We start from the raw sequence: 18,576 nt of genomic DNA, 5'->3' as shown, positions 1-18,576 counted from the left end.
GTGTTTTGGGGTGGGGGGGGGGAGAGTATGGGGTCTTTCAGGGCAATCCATCAGTCTGCACCAGGGCACAAGTTACCAAGCTGGGAACACTGAAATCGTGCTTCCACCATTTTGGGCTGAGTGTCTCCCGGCGGCTTCAGGGTCCGGGATCGTTTATAGGGAAACGCTAAAAGAACAAAAAAGTCCTTGGAAGTCAATGCGATTGAAATCCTGTCACAAGCAGAGTTCACCAGGGGGAAAGAAAACAGCTACACAAGCAGGCACTTGTGAAATGAGAAGCAATAAAAGGTTAAATAAAACAAAGGATTTTTTTCAGCAGCTTCAATTGGAACAGCGTGAAAGGAAAATAAACCTGTTCAGTGAAATGGCATCTCAGTTATTTACGTTTGTTTAATTACTCTAAATGGGTCTCAGACTGATTCTTAAAAGCCCTGATTAGACCACTCGTCTCCATTATTTAGGCCACCAAGACTGCAATGATATATTTCTCTGGATAAGAATTTATGTTTTTGATGATGTAATCAGGCTCACATTAGACCTGCCTCGAGATATTTTTCCCACAACCTCTTTTTTGTGACTCACATAATGCACCTTTTACAGGCACAGCCCCACCCAATACGGTTTAAACTGCTGCAAAAGTTATACCCCCGCCAGAAGTTTAAGGTCTTAAGGCACAAAGCAGTTTTGCAAAATGCTGTTTTAAATCATGTTCTAATGCAATTACCAGTCTCTCACAGCAATCCTGTTATTCCACCTAAAATGAGCGCTGCAAACAGAGCAGAAAATTCAGCGACATAAACAGACGTCTCATTTGGTCAGGTCTCCGCTCTCCAGTTCTCATTTATCAGAATTGGTTGAGGCACTTTCTCAATCTCTATCAACTCACAGAGAGACTCCAAGTGCAATTATCATGAAGGGATTCTGCAGGAAAATACATAGGCTCGGACTGTTTTCTAACCTACAATAATAATACCCAGATTTTTGTCTGTCTAGACTTTTTTTGATCGGTCAGTTTCAAGGGCTCCGTCTGTTGGTGAGTGTATTTGGTGGGTGGTGTCTGGCGCACAGGGAGGCATGTGGGGCGCACAGAGGACTGGCACATTTGTGGTTGTCAATGGTTGGTGGCGGTGATCGGGTAGAGTGTTAGTGGAGAACGAAAACAGCAAAAGGTTAAGGGGAACCCAAACTACCCTGGCTGGAGAGATTGTTTCAACGAGGGATGGGATGGGAAGGATGGAGACGGAAAGAAAAGGATGGCAAATGCATGGAGTGGGGGGGGGTGGGTGGTAATGGAAGGAAAAGGATGGCATGAGAGGGGTGGATGAGATAATGGAATTGGTTAGATGTGGCAAACTGGGAGGCACAATTATTTGATGCAACTTATTATGCAAAAGCTATTCTTTCTGCTCAATATGAATATTCATTAGATTTGAAAGAAAAAGTTTTAGAAAAGCTGTCAGTTAAAGGAAAAGAGTACATCAACATTGGGCTGTATTTCTACACAGTCCAACTACAATGGACATTCCACAGCACAAACTTAGAGCATAAGACGTAGGAGCAGAAATTAGGCCATTCGGCCCATTGAGTCTGCTCCACCATTCAATCATGGCTGTTAAGTTTTTCAACCCCATTTGCCCGCCTTCTGCCCGTAACTTAGACTCAAGGAAGGAGTGTAGCTATGATTCTTGAATCCTGAGGAGGGACATTGTCATGGAACAAGATTGGTAGTTGGGAAGCTGATTTCTTTGACGATAGTTAAAATTATAACAAGCAGATTTCAAGGAAATGGTGTGTTTATTCCTTGATTAACATTGAACCCATCAGGTGTAAACCTGACTTTTCAACTCAAGAGAAAACAGTTCCCAATTTGGTATTCTATGCCTATAATATAACTATCTTGGCAAAATTTGCATTTATATACCTAGGCAGCCACATGGACATCTTTATGTAGATTGTCCACAGTGAGTTTTGATTCTGTTAAAGCCTTTAGTGAAAGAATAACTAGAAGTCCTGTATTTAAAGATATACTGTTGCAATGAAGATAATTTGACCGCAAATGTTTTGCGGGTCTCAGAGTCTTTAGTAATGATCTGGAAATTTGTCCAATAGATTATTGTAAACAGAAACAATGCTGAGGAAGACTGTCTGTAAGATTGTCCTACTCCAATTTCCTATCTCTCCTCTCTTGGTGGTTCTGACTCTCATTGACATATGGCTCTATAAATGTGCCAGAAATCCTCTGCTACCTTGCCAATTGAGAAAGTATTGCTCTGGGTCTTGTTTGTCAAAATTTTGAACCAGTTTACAAAGAAGGCCTTCCTTGGCATTGCATGGGGTGGCTTAGACAATATATTGCTTCAGAACAAAAAGTGTGCTTATGGCATGTAGGAGGTAATGTGAAATCCTGTTTATATTAAATGGTTTTTCCTGGTGCTTTGGAGATTGAAATGAACAATTTCATGTGAATAAAAGCCTTTGCAATGTGGTTCAAGGTAGGTAATAATTCTTTTTTTATCTCACCAACACTGTTTGCGCACTGCTTGTCACAAGTTTGTAGAATACATAACCAAGATAGATATTTTCGACTACAACTTAAGTCAATACAGCATCTCATGTACTTCCTATTCAACAGCAGTGAAATTGGGCCAGGTTGGATCAGAGACAGCTGGAGCAGGGGGCAAGCAAGGTCTCAAAAGCAGGATTTGGGTCTCAGAGTAGGGGCTTAGGTCTGAGAGTTATGAGTGGAGTCTGGTTCTGACAGCAGGGTCAGGTCTGAAATAATAACAAAATCATCACTTAGACAGCTATTGACAGAGTGCTGTTGATTAGTGAGCCCGGGTTACTAGTTTGAAAAGGAATCAACACCTTTTTGTTTCTATCTCATTCCCCCTGGAAATTTTACCCTGCTTCAGTCTACAGCAATGCAGCAAGGCTCTCCAACACCATTACAAGCCATCAACAAGGTTTTTGTTCTGAAGAGGAGTCATATTCGACTCGAAACGTTAACTGTTTCTCTCTCCACAGATGCTGCCAGACCTGCTGATGAGTATTTCCAGCGTTTTGCGTTTTGACGTCAAAAAGGTCATTCTTTGCACTCCCTTGGTAATTTGATTTGATTTTCGGCACTTTAGCCATGGGAGGATTGTATATACAAGTTCTGAAGAAAGAATATGTATCCAAAGCAGGAGGTTTTTTTTGCAAGCAAAAAGTTGAAGCCTGCAAAGGCCCATTTCTTGACTCAAGCGGACTTCAATTTTGGAACTTCAGAGAGCTAGGTACAGTAAAATTGCCTTTCTGGTCTCAGGGCTTGTTTGGGCAAAAAATACAGGAGGTAACATTTAAGAGGCTTCCCTTCTAGAAGTCTGCAGCAGATGAAGCAGAGGGGCCATTTTAAAACCAGTGAGGATCAGCATTAAGGCTGCAAATCACTCAAATTAACCACCACTGAAACACTTTAGGGGTGTCCTGAAACATTCCCGAAGAGGTCAAACATTTCCACCGACTCACGGTGACCGACCAAAATGGGAGAGGGTTCACTTGGAAAGGCGCTGAGCACAGAGACTGTGTCAGGAACATGCAGAGGCCTAGGCAAGGCGGTGGAGAGAGTGCAAATTCCACCAAGCAACTGATCTAACTGACCTTCCAAGCAACACCTGCCCACATGTGGCAGAGGCTGGAGATTGCACATTGGACACCTTAGAACCCAACGAGCTGGAGTGGAAGCAAGTCATCCCCGAACCCAAGGGACTGTAGGGAGAAAAAGTGTTGTTATCTAATTTGAAATTTGCAGTATTTCTTTTATATTTGGTGATTTATTTTATTTTGCAAGTTACTTCAGCCAAGGATGCACATGTACGGTCCAGTATTTCAACTTGGACCCTGATTTGTCTGGGTCGGAAATGCCCAACGGAACCAAATTCCAGCTTTAACATTTACGGGGGGCCCATGATTCGTATAAAGTTGTTTCACTTAAAGTTGCGATTTCCAGCAACGCAACCACAACTTTAAGTGAGGATTTAATGTACTGAAACAGTAAAGAGTTTCAGCACTAGGTTAATCAAACTAAAATGGATATTTGCGAAGGATCTAGTAGAGGATTGATTGCAATAAAATTATCTAATCTCTGGATTGAGAAAAATGAGCAAGGTTTGAGCAGTTTATTGTTATCTAAATCCCGGGAATAAAATTTAATCACTTTCTCTCTCCATTTTTTAAATGGCATATACTTTGGAATTTGTGGGGGAGTTTTATTTTTATTTCCATCTGTCATCACACTCCCAGCTGTTCATTCCTGTAGACGTTCACTCAGGGACTGAGGTTATTATTGAAACTTGGTGAAGGAATAATAATCTGTGGTTGATACTTGGAAAATGCCATGGTGATTATTTTGATCCAACACCCACCTCAGTTACACTAAAAATAAGCTGGCAGGGAGATGGAAGTCAGATGGAGAGCAGAACTGGCAATTTAGCACTGCTTATATAAATAAAAACAAAAAACTGCAGATGCTGGAAATCCAAAGCAAAAACAGAAACAGAAATAGCTGGAAAAACTCAGCAGGTCTGGCAGCATCGTCGGAGAAGAGCACAGTTGACGTTTCGAGTCCTCATGACCCTTCAACAGAACTGTTCAGTTCTGTTGAAGGGTCATGAGGACTCGAAACGTCAACTGTGCTCTTCTTCGCCGATGCTGCCAATTTAGCACTGCTTGTCTGGTCTTCAGGAGGCCCTCGATTCAGGTGGCTGGAGTTCCTGGTCAGAAAAAGGCAGACGTGCTGAAGAAAAGCAGGAAATTAGTGCCAAATGACACAATCAACAGCTGATTCCATTTTGATCTCTGCATATGTTGCTATTGCCCAGTTTCTCATCCCACCCACAAATCATGGATGGTAGTCGGGAGTCGATTCATGTCCAGCAGAGGGGTCCTCAGTTGCTCTCAGGTAAGATGCCGGAATGTTCCAGGTGACATTTTGCTTGTATTGCGCTATGGGTCTTTGACAACTTGGATCATTTGAAAATTATTTTAGAGGCTATATATATTCTGATTTCTTAAGCGGCTTCTAGCAAGTTGCTTTTTCTGTCGGGTAAAGGGCTAACATCAGGAAGGCCTGATACTTATGTGGCTATGATGCAATGTCACATGACTACGAGACTGAGATCTGGTGGGAAGCAGAACTATAACCTCATGTAACGTATGGCGATGCATATATGGATCTGTAAATACACAATAATGGTCTTTGTGAACAACAGCCTATGCTAGCATTCTTAGGGTAACAGGCAAAGCCTAAAGGAATCCATCCAGACCCCAAACTCAGGATGAAACATTTTTCTTCACTGGGATAGTTCTGATAATTCCATTACCACAAGAGGCGGAAAACAAACTCTTTCCTGATGCTCCACTGTTGCTTCAGGGAATTTGCGGACCCTGGATGATGTGGTGCTGCACGCTGGTTCAGAGAATGACTTCCCAGTAGCCAACATCGAAAAGTGCGCCTCCTGCTTAAGGAGCTCCAGGCAGGGGGCTTAAGTATTGACAGCTGAGCTGGGTTTCCTACCTGGCAATCAGCGAACTAGCTACAGGGAGTATCCGCCAACATTGCTGGAAGCTGCCAGCTTACATTTAAACGAGAACTCATCAGGGAGATGGCTCCATTTTCCTGCCAACTGTTGATCTGAAAGTCCATAGTGTTTGGGAAAATGCGACAGGGAAGTGTTGCATTGGGGGGCTGTCAGCCTGGATTTTGTGCTGAAGTCTCTGGATTGGGTCTTGAATCCACAACCTTAGGACAAAGCAATGAGTGTTGCCCACTGAGCCACAGCTGCCGACCGCTTGTAAGTGCCAGCAGACATCATCTGAACTTAAAAGATTGACTGCTGTTAAATTCCTTTCCGTGCATTCATTATCATGAGGGAGGTCTTGCGGTGCAGTGGGGAGCGTCCCTATCTCTGAGCCAGAAGCTCCAGGACTTGATGGCGGGAAGGTGCTTTCATAACGTAGCCAAACGGTCTATCAACCTGTAAATCCTTCCAACACGCTTGTGACAGGGGGTAAAGAGTGGGAGAGTCTCCTGGTCAGCAATGCTTGATGTGGAGTGGTGCCCCTCAAGCTATTGCCTCTGGCAGCAGCCTGGTGGCCTGTTCCAGGGTAAAAAAACTAGCCATGGAAACAGACATAAGCACATACTTTGTCTGCCTCATGTGCCACTAGATTTGGGAAGACCTTCCAGTCTAAGATTCATTATCATGACATTTTGCCGTGTGGTTTGAAAAGATTTCTCTAACCTTGGCAGCAATCCACTACCTTCTCATTTGACTATGAAAGTAGCAACACCACATCTGACAGTCGGAGTCACCCATTTTACTAATGAGAACTTGGAGGAGCAGCATTGTGACAAAGCCTGTATTTCCAGTTTATTTTGCAACAGAAACAAATCACAGTGATCGCAACTGAAACATCAAGGTGAAAGGTCAAAACACATTCAAGAGTCTACTGAAGGTGAAAATGGTAAGACAGACATGTGGCTTATGTAGAATAAGCAGTCAGCGTGTGCTACAATATGGTAATACAATAACATTGGTACCAGAGTGGTAAAGCTCATCAACTACCCTCACTCCTACCTCATGTGAACATTCCTCATCCTTTTATTGTTACTTGGTCAATATCCTGGAAAGCTCTACAAAACAGAATTGTGGCAGTGCCTGCACTGAATGGATAACCATGGTTCAAGAAGGCAGCCCACCACCGCCTTCTCAAGGGCAACTACGGATGGGCAATAAATGCTGGCCATGTCAGTGATGCCCACATGCCAAGAATGAAGTCTCTGCTGCCAAAACCTTGGTTTATGTCTTCATTAATTTGAGACAAGACTGAACCAATACTTTCCAAGACATTGTAAGACTTGAAAGGCAAGCAAGCCAAAGTGCTGCAGCCCTCCCTCCTCACCCTGCACACCCCCACCCCCCGAGTTCCACTGGTTGCCTGTGCCCCTAGTGAATTCACTTCAGGGTTTCACTTCTCACTTTCAATTCCTTCCATGGAGTTGCCTGACCCTATTTGAGCATTATCCTACCTTAGGTCTCTGCATACCCCCTGTGCGACTCTTCCTATCCACTCTCCCTCAGCTCCATCACTTGTTCAGCTGCGAAGTTCCTGGCTCTCTGGTGCTCTTTGTCTAGTTTCTAACAATTCACGCTTAAATTCCAAATTTCTCAAAAGATTTCTCTTCAGCCTGTCACATTTCAGGATGTTTTGATCATTTTTCCACTGGAAAAAAGGAAGCATTCTTACCTTTAACGGTGATTTCTTTTTCAGAAGAAGGGTGGTTAATATCCTAATCAATAATATGTTTAAAAAAAAAGTCAAAGTGGGTTCAGGAAAGGCAGAGACACTTACAACATGATCAGCAAATACAAGTGAAATGCTGTGAGCAACAGATGGGCTCTAACTGTGCCTTTGTTGATCTGAAAAAAGGCCTTGGACACAGTAAATTAAGCTACCTCGGGGAAAATCTTAGCCAGTTTTGGATGTCCTGATAGAGCAGTTTCACGATGGAATGATGGCCAGAGACTCTGACTGTGGTGAATATACTGACCCCTTCGATGTAGCAAGTGGTGTGAAGCAGGGGTATGTCACGCATCCCCCTCCTGTGCTCTTCAGTATATTCTTTGCTGCCATGTCTTATGGGGCATTTGATAGAAATGTTAATGGAATATATGGCACTCTCTCCAACCTGAGATGACTGAGATCCTCAACCAAACGGAGATGATGATATGGGAATTGCTGTTTGCCAATGACTGTGCCCTTGTGTCACACTGTGAGTGTGGCTTTCAAAGGATCGTCGACTGTTTTTCAAAAGCGACTGATGACTATGGGATAATCATCAGCTTAAAGAAGACACAGATACTCCTCCAACCACCACCAAATTCTGACTGTACCCCACCTACTATAACTGTCAATGACACAACCCTGAAGGCTGTAAATAACTTCATCTATCTTGGAAGCACAATCTCCAGAAATGTCTGCATTTGGCAGTGATTTGGCAAATAGAGACATCAGAACAAGCTCAGCATTTGCTAGTTTATGCAAGAGATTGTGGAGGAAACAAGGTATCAAACTTACAACAAAACTTTGTGTACAAAACTGTGGTAGCACCTACCCTCCTCTCTGCCTGTGAGACATGGACTAACTACTCCAGGCATATTAAGCAGCCAGACAGGTCCCACATGAGATGTGTTCAGAACATCATGGGATCAAATGGGAGGACAAATTTCCCAACACAGAGGTGCTACAAAGAGCAGAAATGTTGGAATTTAAGCACTTCTACAGCCCAGCTCAGATGGAGTGGGCAAATGACTGACTATAAAATCTCTAAGACGGTCACATATTCACAACTTTAACCTGGACACCGTGTGCAAGGTAAGCCAAGGTTAAGGTTCAAGGACACCTTGAAGGCGAACCTCAGGGAATGTGTGTCATGTCCGCCATGAACTGGGGAAAAATTGCACAGGACGGGAGCGATCTCAGGCAGTGGCTTTGTTTCCTTCGAGCAGCAAAGAGCACAGGCAGCTAAAGGCAAAAGCTGGGCATCACATGGAGAGACAACAAACATCACCAACGAAGGTGTGCTACAGAGGACTGGTCAGAAGCACCTGCGGGACATCATGACAGAGAGACAGCTGATTCTGACAGGACATGTATTTCAGCTCCCGGACATACAGCTAGAAAGACCGGGCAGTCCCAACAAAATCCTTTGTCACACCGTGGAAAGCGATGCAGCTCTGCAATGGGGTGCCACAGACATGTTAGAATGCACAACAGGTAACTGTACGCATGCAAGAAACAACCATATTCATAACGAAGGGAAACTGACAACGACGACAAAAACCTTTGCTAACTTGTCACTCTGGTCAATTTTGTTAAAAACCCTTGGATCTCGGTCTATTTGTGAAATGGCTACCAAAAATTCAGAAGGTGGTGTGGGGGGCGGGGTGCTTGTGCATGAGGAAGACGATGGAGTGAAGAAGGAAGAGTAGGGCAGGGTAAGAGGGTGGGGACGGAGAAGAAATTAGCTTGAGAGCAGGTGAAGAGGAAAGGGTAGTAGGGTAAGAGGGAAGTGGGGAAAGGTGGAACATCGTAAGAGGGCGGAGAATAGATAGTCTGGGGGTTGGAAATGGGAGTGATGGGTGGGAGCAGTGGAGGGAGTGTTGCCTGAAAATGCTGGTGAAGCCAAAGACCAGGGGTAGAGCTGGTTATAACCAGAGAGATCCATATTGTAAACCTAGGGAGGGAGAACTGGAAGATTTGAATTGGCTAAAAATAAAACGCACCAATCCTTCATCCAAAGCACTCAACTGGATAAAGAAAACTTTCTAAGTCCAAGAATCCCACAGAGGAGCCCATTCTGTGTAACAACATTACTTAGACTTGGTCTTAGTTCCTCCCAACTTGTGCAGGACAAGGGGCAGCAAGACTCCACCACCGGCCCTGGTCCATCGTAATCTGTTTCGCTCCAGCCCAGGTGGTGTCCCACTCTTGAAGGTCCTCCTTAAATGTACTTCACCAGTATATCCAGGAAAGAAATTGATAATTTTTTGTGTCTTGGGGCATCAAGGGTTATGGAGAGAAAGTGGGAATATGGCGTTGAGATAGAGGATCAGCCATGATCATACTGAATGGCGGAGCAGGCTCGAAGGGCTGAATGGCCTACTCCTGCTCCTAGTTTCTATGCTTCTATGTTTCCATGTCCTTTTTGGTCGGCACAATCTTCTTTTTCCATCTAGTGGTGTCCATTCTACTGCCACTCTGGTGGGCTGTATGTCCGGGAGCTGAAATACATGTCCTGTCAGAATCAGCTGTCTCTCTGTCATGATGTCCCACAGGTGCTTCTGACCAGTCCTCTGTAGCACACCTTCGTTGGTGATGTTTGTTGTCTCTCCATGTGATGCCCAGCATCTTACGTAGGCAACGCTGGTGAAAGGTGCCCAACTAATTTGACAATGTTAAGCAAGTTTAAAAAACAGGAGGAGCACTTTAAAGAAGGTGGTTGCAGTCTCACACCGGGCCAATCCATTTGTCCTGCAAAAAGTTAAAAGGGATAAAATTGTTCATGGGATTGGGATTCCCGAAGTTTAAGTCCTTTTGCTGTGCGTGCAAGGACTGCACTGAAATTTATACCTGAAAGCATTCAGTCACTAGATGTGTACACTGCAAGCGAGTGAGAGACAGGTATGCTGGGGATTTGAATGTCTGCTTGCCGGCAAGATCAAAGCCTTAGTGAAGAAGGAAATAAACCGTTGTGTTCTGCTCATTTGCAACTTGAACTCTGAACTTGCTGATTTGGGCTTCTGATCCACGATCAAGAGTGGGCTGAGAGCTGACGCTGATGCTAATCTTAATGATTGGGGCATTTATAGCGGGAGAAATGTGTGTACTCTGGAGCTGCTGCCCATACAGATATGGGTTGTTCAAATCCATTTGCACTCCTTCCATCATGAACTGTGTGTCAGCACTACAAACAGATCATCACATTCTGATCCAAAACACTATTCTCTCCCCAACATTTCCCAATCTTTCAGTCGTACAAGGTGAAAATTGATGGAAATTATGCCTGGCACAAAGGTTTTATTTTAAATGTTGCAGCCAAGTACCAAACTAGGCCTATCAACTTTTATAAACATCTGGAATTTTTTTCTAATCTTCTCTAAAAAGTCAACAATCATTTCTTTTTTTGCTTTTTCTTTACTCTAGTGTCAACTGGCAGTGGAAAAATTTTCTTTCCAAATAAACTTTGATCAGAGTAATACTTCAAAATGCAGTTTAACAGCAAGCAGCTGGGTTTTATTAATCCAGGGTACTTTCAAGGGGCTTTTTTTTTCAATAAAAATAGGGTGAGTTTCGTTTCCCTTTCTCTTTCCATCTCAACATCATCTAAGGCCAAAACTATCCTTCACAGTGCTATACCTGTCGCTGTATGAAGTAAGGCACATTTCAAGTTTTACCTCACCTGCTCTCAAGCTTTTCCTGTTAACTGGTCCGACTCTTAGGTGAGCAGAAAATGGTTGGCAGGGATATAACATTCCTGGCTGGAAATCTCTGGAAGGAGAATAACCATCAGATAATATATATCCTTCTTCCCAAGTCCTCTGTTCATAGGCAGGTCCGAGCCTTACAGCCACATTCCATCACGGGTAGGACGAGGAGAGAGGTCCTGAATCCATCCCAGCCAGAACAGGGATCAAACCTCGTTCTGTTGGCACCAATGTGATCCACACCAGTCATCCAGCCAACTGACTCCGCAAGGAATTCAAGTTGCTGCGGCAACAAGCTTTTACGTGCATGCTGTAGTCTGGAGCTACGGACAGTGATGATTTCTATCACATGGCTGACCAGGAACCTCTCCTGCTCTTACTGCCTTTCACTGGCGTTTGTTGGAAAGATTTATAGGTTGATACTTGACCTGTTTGGCCCCATTATGAACATGCCTTCCTTGGCCATCAAATCCTGTTTTGCTACAAGCAAACAGCTCAGCCAGGTAGGCAGCTCCCAACTGTAAATCTCTCAGCCTATTTGCACTCAACCTTGATAGTTTTGGTACCTGCCTAAAACTGTTCTCAGTTATCGCCTCCGGATGATATCAAGCATCCCTCCCCACCAACCTGCCCCTCCCCCCTCCCTTGGTGAACATCCCAGTGGTTCAAGGGTTGGTTAACTGCAATTGTTGCCCATTGGGGTGACGTTGCACCAAAATGAAACACAGACTTATTTTTAGCACGATTATGTTGTGGTTACAACTGCATCATTTTGTTGTGCTTTTGCCAAGATTGCAAAAGAGTTTCCTCTGGCATCCCAATGCCACATGCAACTCACTCTGAATCAGGTTGCTGACTTCATGGACCATATGATTTCAATCTATAATTATATTTTTACTGAATAGGTCACAAGGGTTTTGATTAGGAAACTTTGCCCACCACAGAATAGTGAGCTGGTATGAAGGAACCATCAATGTTACACACCAAAACCAAATGAAGGAACCCTAAAAGCAATTTTAGCAACTTACCTCTTACACCCGACACACACGACCCAGCACCTCCCAACACACACGTGACCCAGCAACATCCGACACACGGAACCCAGCAACACCCGACACACACGTGAGCCAGCAAGACCCGACACACGTGACCCGGCACCACCCGACACACACGTGACCCAGCACCACCCGAAACACGCGACCCAACAACATCCGACACACGCAACACAGCAACACCTGACACACACGACCCAGCAACACCCAACACATGCGACCCAGCAACACCCAACACACGCGACCCAGCAAAACCCAACACACGCAACCCAGCAACACCCAACACACGCGACCCAGCAACACCCAACACACGCGACCCAGCAACACCTGACACACACGTGACCCAGCAACACCCAACACACGCGACCCAGCAACACCCGACACACACGACCCAGCAACACCCAACACACGTGACCCAGCAACACCCAACACACGCGACCCAGCAACACCCGACACACGCGACCCAGCAACACCTGACACACGCGACCCAGCAACACCCAACACACGCGACCCAGCAACACCCGACACACAAGTGACCCAGCAACACCCGACACACACGACTCAGCAACACCCAACACACGCGACCCAGCAACACCCAACACACGCGACCCAGCAACACCCGACACACGCGACCCAGCACCACCCGACACACACGACTCAGCAACACCCGACACACGCGACCCAGCAACACCCGATACACATTACCCAGCACCCATTTGATGATCTGTGCAGTCTCCAGAGGTGGCAGTGCAGTGAAGCAAGTGAACTGGTTGCTGCTACTTTACTCCAATTAACTTGACTGCTATAAACAAGGTAACTTCCTTATCTTTAGAATGATCGACCGAAACTGAGCTGGTGAATTTGGTGACTGCTTTAGTGCCTTCGGAGACATGATGTTTGGCCAGTTCCCCTGGCAGCGTGAGGCAGACGGTGCTCTGGATCTCGGAGGTGGTGCGGCACTTGTTGTAGTAAATGAGGGGCGAGGCCTCGCAGGCGACGTGCTCGAAAACGTTGACAATGAAGGAATTCATAACACTCATGGCCTTGGACGAGATCCTGGTGGAAGGGTGGACCTGGATCAGCCCCCTGTACACATAATGCTTGCCAGATTTTCCCCGCTTCTTAGGCGGTTTCTTGGTGACTTTAGTCAGTGACTGCTTCGATGCCTTGCGGGACCCACCCACCCTTCACCGCAGCTGCCACTTCAGGCATTCCACTCAACTCGCGCAACATTCCAGCTGGCTTAAGCCTCATGTGGTTATGTATAAAGTAAAGTATACAAAAGGGTGCCGTTGTTAAATCCACTCATTTAAATGTCACCCAAATAGTTTTTTGGGACATCCAGTAAATTCTAATCACTTCTCACAGCTATTGTTAGTGAGTAAGTCTTTGCGAAATCCTCAATGTCTATTTTGGTTGTGACAGAGGTGACACTGGTGCCCACTGTGGACCTGATGTACACTCAATGGGGGTAATTGTCACTGTGTGATGGCGAGTTGGCAGCCCATATGAGCTCTCCCAGTTTTAATTTCTAATTTTAAAATCAGGGGAACTGTAAAAAACAGGTGCCGATTCACTTTCACCTATTTTAACCCATCAAAAGAGTTACAATTACCATACCCCAGTGTTACTGAAAGTATTTTTTCCAAAAATTACACTAACGGGATATTGAGCAGAATTATAACATTTACCAGTAAATCCTATTTATTTTGGCTTATCATCTAGCTTGGAATACACACTTTCTAGATTTTACTAGTCTTTGTCTTTGTCCAGGGTACCTTGCACAATGCAGCATGCATCAGAAATGTGGCTCCTCATACAACTAATAAACAAAAGTGATGGTTTTCCCGGCTTGTTCACAGCGTGTGAGGTACGTTGACACAAGTATTGGGGTAGAAAATCTACCCTGTAATCCGCCCTTTAAACTTCAAGTGTTTCATAAACCAGGAAATGAAGCAGTTGGGGCCAATCTTGGCGGAGTAATTATTTATCTGGATCACCTGGCAGCGGAGGATTATAAAAACAACACCACATGATTTAGATCTCATCTAGTGATAAAACAGGGATTAGAATAATTGTTCAAGCCTAACCATGACTGGACTGCACTGATTACAGGGTGAGTTACAAAACTGCATGCAGCCTATTGTATTCTTCTGTCTCCCGGCAGACAGACTGGATCAAAAGATCCCGAGGCTCAACATGTGGTTTTACCTAATGCCACTGATAGAATGACACGCAGATAAATAGAACACTCAGACTATTATTATGGAAAATAATGCTTACAACTCCACATTTCCTCAGGGGAGTGTCCTTGGCCCAACCATCTTCAGTTGCTTCATCAATGACTTTTCTTCCGTCATAAGATCAAAGTGGGGTTATTCGCTGACGATTGCACAATGTTCAGCACCATTCGCGACTCCTCAGATACCGAAGCAGTCCATGTCCAAATGCAGGAAGACCTGGCAATATCCAGGCTTGGGCTGGCAAGTGGCAAATAACATTCTTGCCACACAAATGCCAGGCAATGACCATCTCCAACAGGAGAGAATCTAACCATCGCCCCTTGACATTCAATGGCATTATCATCACGGAATCCCCCACTATCAACATCCTTGGGGTTACCGTTGACCAGAAACTGAACTGGACTAGCCATATAAATTATGCAGTTACAAGGACAGGTCAGGGGCTAGGAATCCTGTGTCAAGTAACTCACCTGTCCATCATCTACCAGGCACAAGTCAGGAGTGTGATGGAATACTCTCCATTTGCCTGGATGAGTGCAGCTCCAAGAACACTCAAGAAGCTGGACACCGTCCAGGACAAAGCAGCCCACTTTATTGGCACCCCATCCACAAGCATTAACTCCCTTCACCACCGACGCACAGTAGCAGCAGGGTGTACCATCTACAAGATGTACTGCAGAAACTCAACAAGCCTCCTTAGGCAGCAACTTTCAAATGCACAACCACTACCATCTAAAAGGACAAGGGCAGCAGACACATGGGGACACCTCCACCTGGAAGTTCCCCTCCAATCGACTCACCATCCTGACTTGGAAATATATCACTATTCCTTCACTGTCACTGGGTCAAAACCCTGAAATTCCCTCCCTAAGAGCACTGTGGGCGCACCTACACCACATGGACTGCAGCAGTTCAAGGCAGCAGCTTGCCACCACCTTCTCAAGGGCAATTGGGATGGGCAATAAATGCTGGCCTGACACCCACATCCCATGAATGAATAAAGATTTCAAACTGATATAGTGGGGGAAGATTTCCTGTTTGTGTTACATCCATAAAATTCTTAAATATGTTGGCGATTTTGCTTCACATAGCACACAGGAAAAATCTTCCATCATTGTTTCTGCGTGTTGTCGACATGGGTAATTTTTGGCATTGATCTCATATTTCTCATCTGTGACCTCTGGCTGGAGTTATACGGCATTCTATTCAAACGTCCTCTGCTGTGTGCAGTTCTCACCAACCAAAGTTATCACCTGAGTCCCACTGCCACTCTCGCATTGACGCATACCCAAAGATGCGCATCAGTGAGGCTAAATTGTCCTCTCGTGTAAGATGTACATCTTAAATATCCCAATCTACCTTTTCTCTTTACAGATGCTGACTGACCTACCTTTTGTCATTGACCAGCATTTTTCCATTTTTATTTCAGTATAACTACACCGTTTGGTGACCTACAATAGTCTGGCTTAAGAAACAGTAGGGTAGATTTTATAATGAGAGTTAAAGGGAGTTAAAAGGGTCTCTCACTGGTGAATCAGAGTAAAACTGCTGCTTGTCCAGCTGTCTCTCCATACTGATAACTTGTCTTCCGGTTAAAATTGGGATTAAAAAGATAGAGGGGATAATTTTTACCCAACTCAGCAAGTGATAAACCCACATGGATGGGTGGACTGTTGGGTTTTATGCCTTACCCAGTGTTAGTCTGCATTGACTTTGATAGAGAATAAATACAGGCGAGTTTTGCGCCCAATCCTGTGGAGTTTCCAACGAGCATGTTAGTGGAAAGCTGCCCCCCAGCTTAACAGTGACACCAGTGGGTGATAGAGAGGAAGAGAAAGTAACAAAGATGTGGATGTAATAACAGACAGAAACAGAAAGAGGAAGGGGACAGTAACACAAATAAAATGGGAAAGTACCAGAGATACAGAGGAAAGTAGCAGAGAGGGACAGAAGGAAAGGCACAAGGACAGGTGAACAATGAGAAACATGGAGAGGATGGGTAGGATAACAAGAGAAAGGGGAGGACAAAGAAAAGGGGTAAGAGAGCAAACACAAGCCAAGAATTGCTCTGATCACATTAATTTTTCTAAGCATATTGCTGTCTAAGCCCTACTGTATGATTGCATCAAATATGACGTATTTCTTAATAGGATACAGAATACTGCAATGGCATTAGTAATATCAGGAAATTAGTCAGAGCAATGTGAGGAAATCAGTCAAATGATCTTCATGTTTGGGAAGTTTGATTCCTTGAGACAGAATGATGTGTGCCTGAGTTACTGGATAGTTAGTCAGGCTAACTTACTTGGCTCAGTCAACCAGCTTTCATTTTTTCATAGCTTGGTTGCTTACTGAAGTGTAGGATGCAAGTTCAAGTGGGACAAGGGGAGAAAAGTGCTTTGAAAAGATGTGTGGGGGCTACGTGTAGTTGAATGTCTTGAAAATTAGTAAAAAGGAAGTTATAAAAACAACAACTCCTCCATCACCCCCTACTCCTCAACCCCCTCCTATGGCACCTCCCCATGCCCATGCAAAAGATGCAACACCTGCCCCTTCACTTCCTCTCTCCTCACCATCCAAGGGCCCAAACACTCCTTTCAAGTGAAGCAGCATTTCACTTGCATTTCCCCCAACTTAGTCTACTGCATTCGTTGCTCCCAATGCGGTCTCTTCTACATTGGAGAGACCAAACGTAAACTGGGCAACGGCTTTGCAGAACACCTTCGGTCTGTCCGCAAGAATGACCCAAACCTCCCTGTCGCTTGCCATTTTAACACTCCACCTTGCTCTCTTGCCCACATGTCTGTCCTTGGCTTGCTGCATTGTTCCAGTGAAGCCCAACGCAAACTGGAGGAACAGCACCTCATCTTTCGACTAGGCACTTTACAGCCTTCCGGACTGAATATTGAATTCAACAACTTTAGATCTTGAACTCTTTCCTCCATCCCCATCCCCTTTCTGTTTCTTCCCCCTTCCTTTTGTTTTTTCCAATAATTTATACAGATTTTTCTTTTCCCACCTATTTCCATTATTTTTAAATCTTTTATGCCCTGCTAACCTTTCCACCCCACACCCACTAGAGCTGTACCTTGAGTGCCCTACCATCCATTCTTAATTAGCACATTCGTTTAGATAATATCACCACCATCAACGCCTCTGTGTTCTTTAGTTCTTTTGTCTGTGACATCTTTTGATTATCTGCTCCTATCACTGCTTGCTTGTCCCTACAACCACACCAGGTGAAAATTAAGTAAGAATGCTAAGAGATGTGAATTTAGAAAACAATATGCTGGGGTTACACAGCAGGCCCACCAGCATCTGAAAGAAGAGAAAGAATGTTCCTTTAACCTATCGGAAAGTAGTGAATTTGTAATAAACATTGGAACAAAGGTTAGCAGCAACGTTCAAATGACGGAACTTTCCTAGCAATCGTTGTTACTGTGGAATCCTGCTCCATACAATGGTCATAAACAACCCAGTATCTAATTGGATCTTCAGCTTCTACATAGGCACAATAACTTGCATTTATACAGTGCCTTTATCAGAGCAAAGTGACCTAAGATGCTTCACGGGAGCATAATTAGAGAAAAGTTGGCAGAGGCACACTGCTAGATTCCTCAGTAAGGTTTGTAACATTGAAAAATATTAACAGCTTCCTGTGGAAAGGAGATATTCACAGCTGGATTATTTATGGCTATTTTCTGTTGTGAAGGTTTTGTAGAACGCTGCTATTAGCATTGTTTGTACAGAATGCTGCTACAGATTAATCAGCCCAAGATGCTCATAATGGCAAGTCATGGATCATCCAACGACGGGTGCAATTATAGCACTGACTTCTTGTCGTACAATGTGTTTTTCAGTGCACAACACCACAAAAGTAACAGTATAACTCAATAAATAACTGACCATACTAAAGTCCAGTGGTGTGAAGAATGCTCCCGGACGCCATCTCACACCATCTGGAGTTCACACGCTCCAGCCCATAAGTTTGTGGAATGGAGCTGGATCTGGTTCGGCACCTTTAGTAATCCAAGGTGGTGAAAGTTAAATGCTCTGTGATCAAGTAAAACCAACTGCATTGATCTTTTGAGAGTATTTGATCTTTACTTTTCATGAACGTGATTCAGAGTTTATAGCCATTGGGCTGAATTGGAAAACTGGCTGGTGAACACATATCCCCATAAGGTTGGGGTGTCATGCCACACCCTCGTCTCCCCCCACCCATCCCGCCACAATTTTATTGGCTGTGGGGGT

At 44.5% G+C, this 18,576-nt stretch overlaps 1 protein-coding gene across 4 annotated transcripts in view; it reads right to left on the bottom strand.

The window, feature by feature from the left end:
- The window catches only part of b3gntl1 (UDP-GlcNAc:betaGal beta-1,3-N-acetylglucosaminyltransferase-like 1), a 320,936-nt gene that overhangs the window by 99,169 nt on the left and 203,191 nt on the right, over window positions 1–18,576 (bottom strand). The window contains exon 1 of one of the 4 annotated variants that reach the window (XM_041217355.1): window positions 13,771–13,890. The exons of the other annotated variants lie outside the window; for them this stretch is intronic. The gene's annotated coding sequence lies outside the window, so the exon portion shown is untranslated. Of the gene's footprint in view, window positions 1–13,770; window positions 13,891–18,576 lie in introns of those variants that run through there. 4 annotated transcript variants of the gene reach the window in all.

This window comes from Carcharodon carcharias, chromosome 22 (genome assembly GCF_017639515.1).
Source record: "Carcharodon carcharias isolate sCarCar2 chromosome 22, sCarCar2.pri, whole genome shotgun sequence".
Lineage (NCBI taxonomy): Eukaryota > Metazoa > Chordata > Chondrichthyes > Lamniformes > Lamnidae > Carcharodon > Carcharodon carcharias.
Note: the sequence above shows the minus strand (reverse complement) of the source record. Positions and strands in the feature narration are given on the sequence as shown.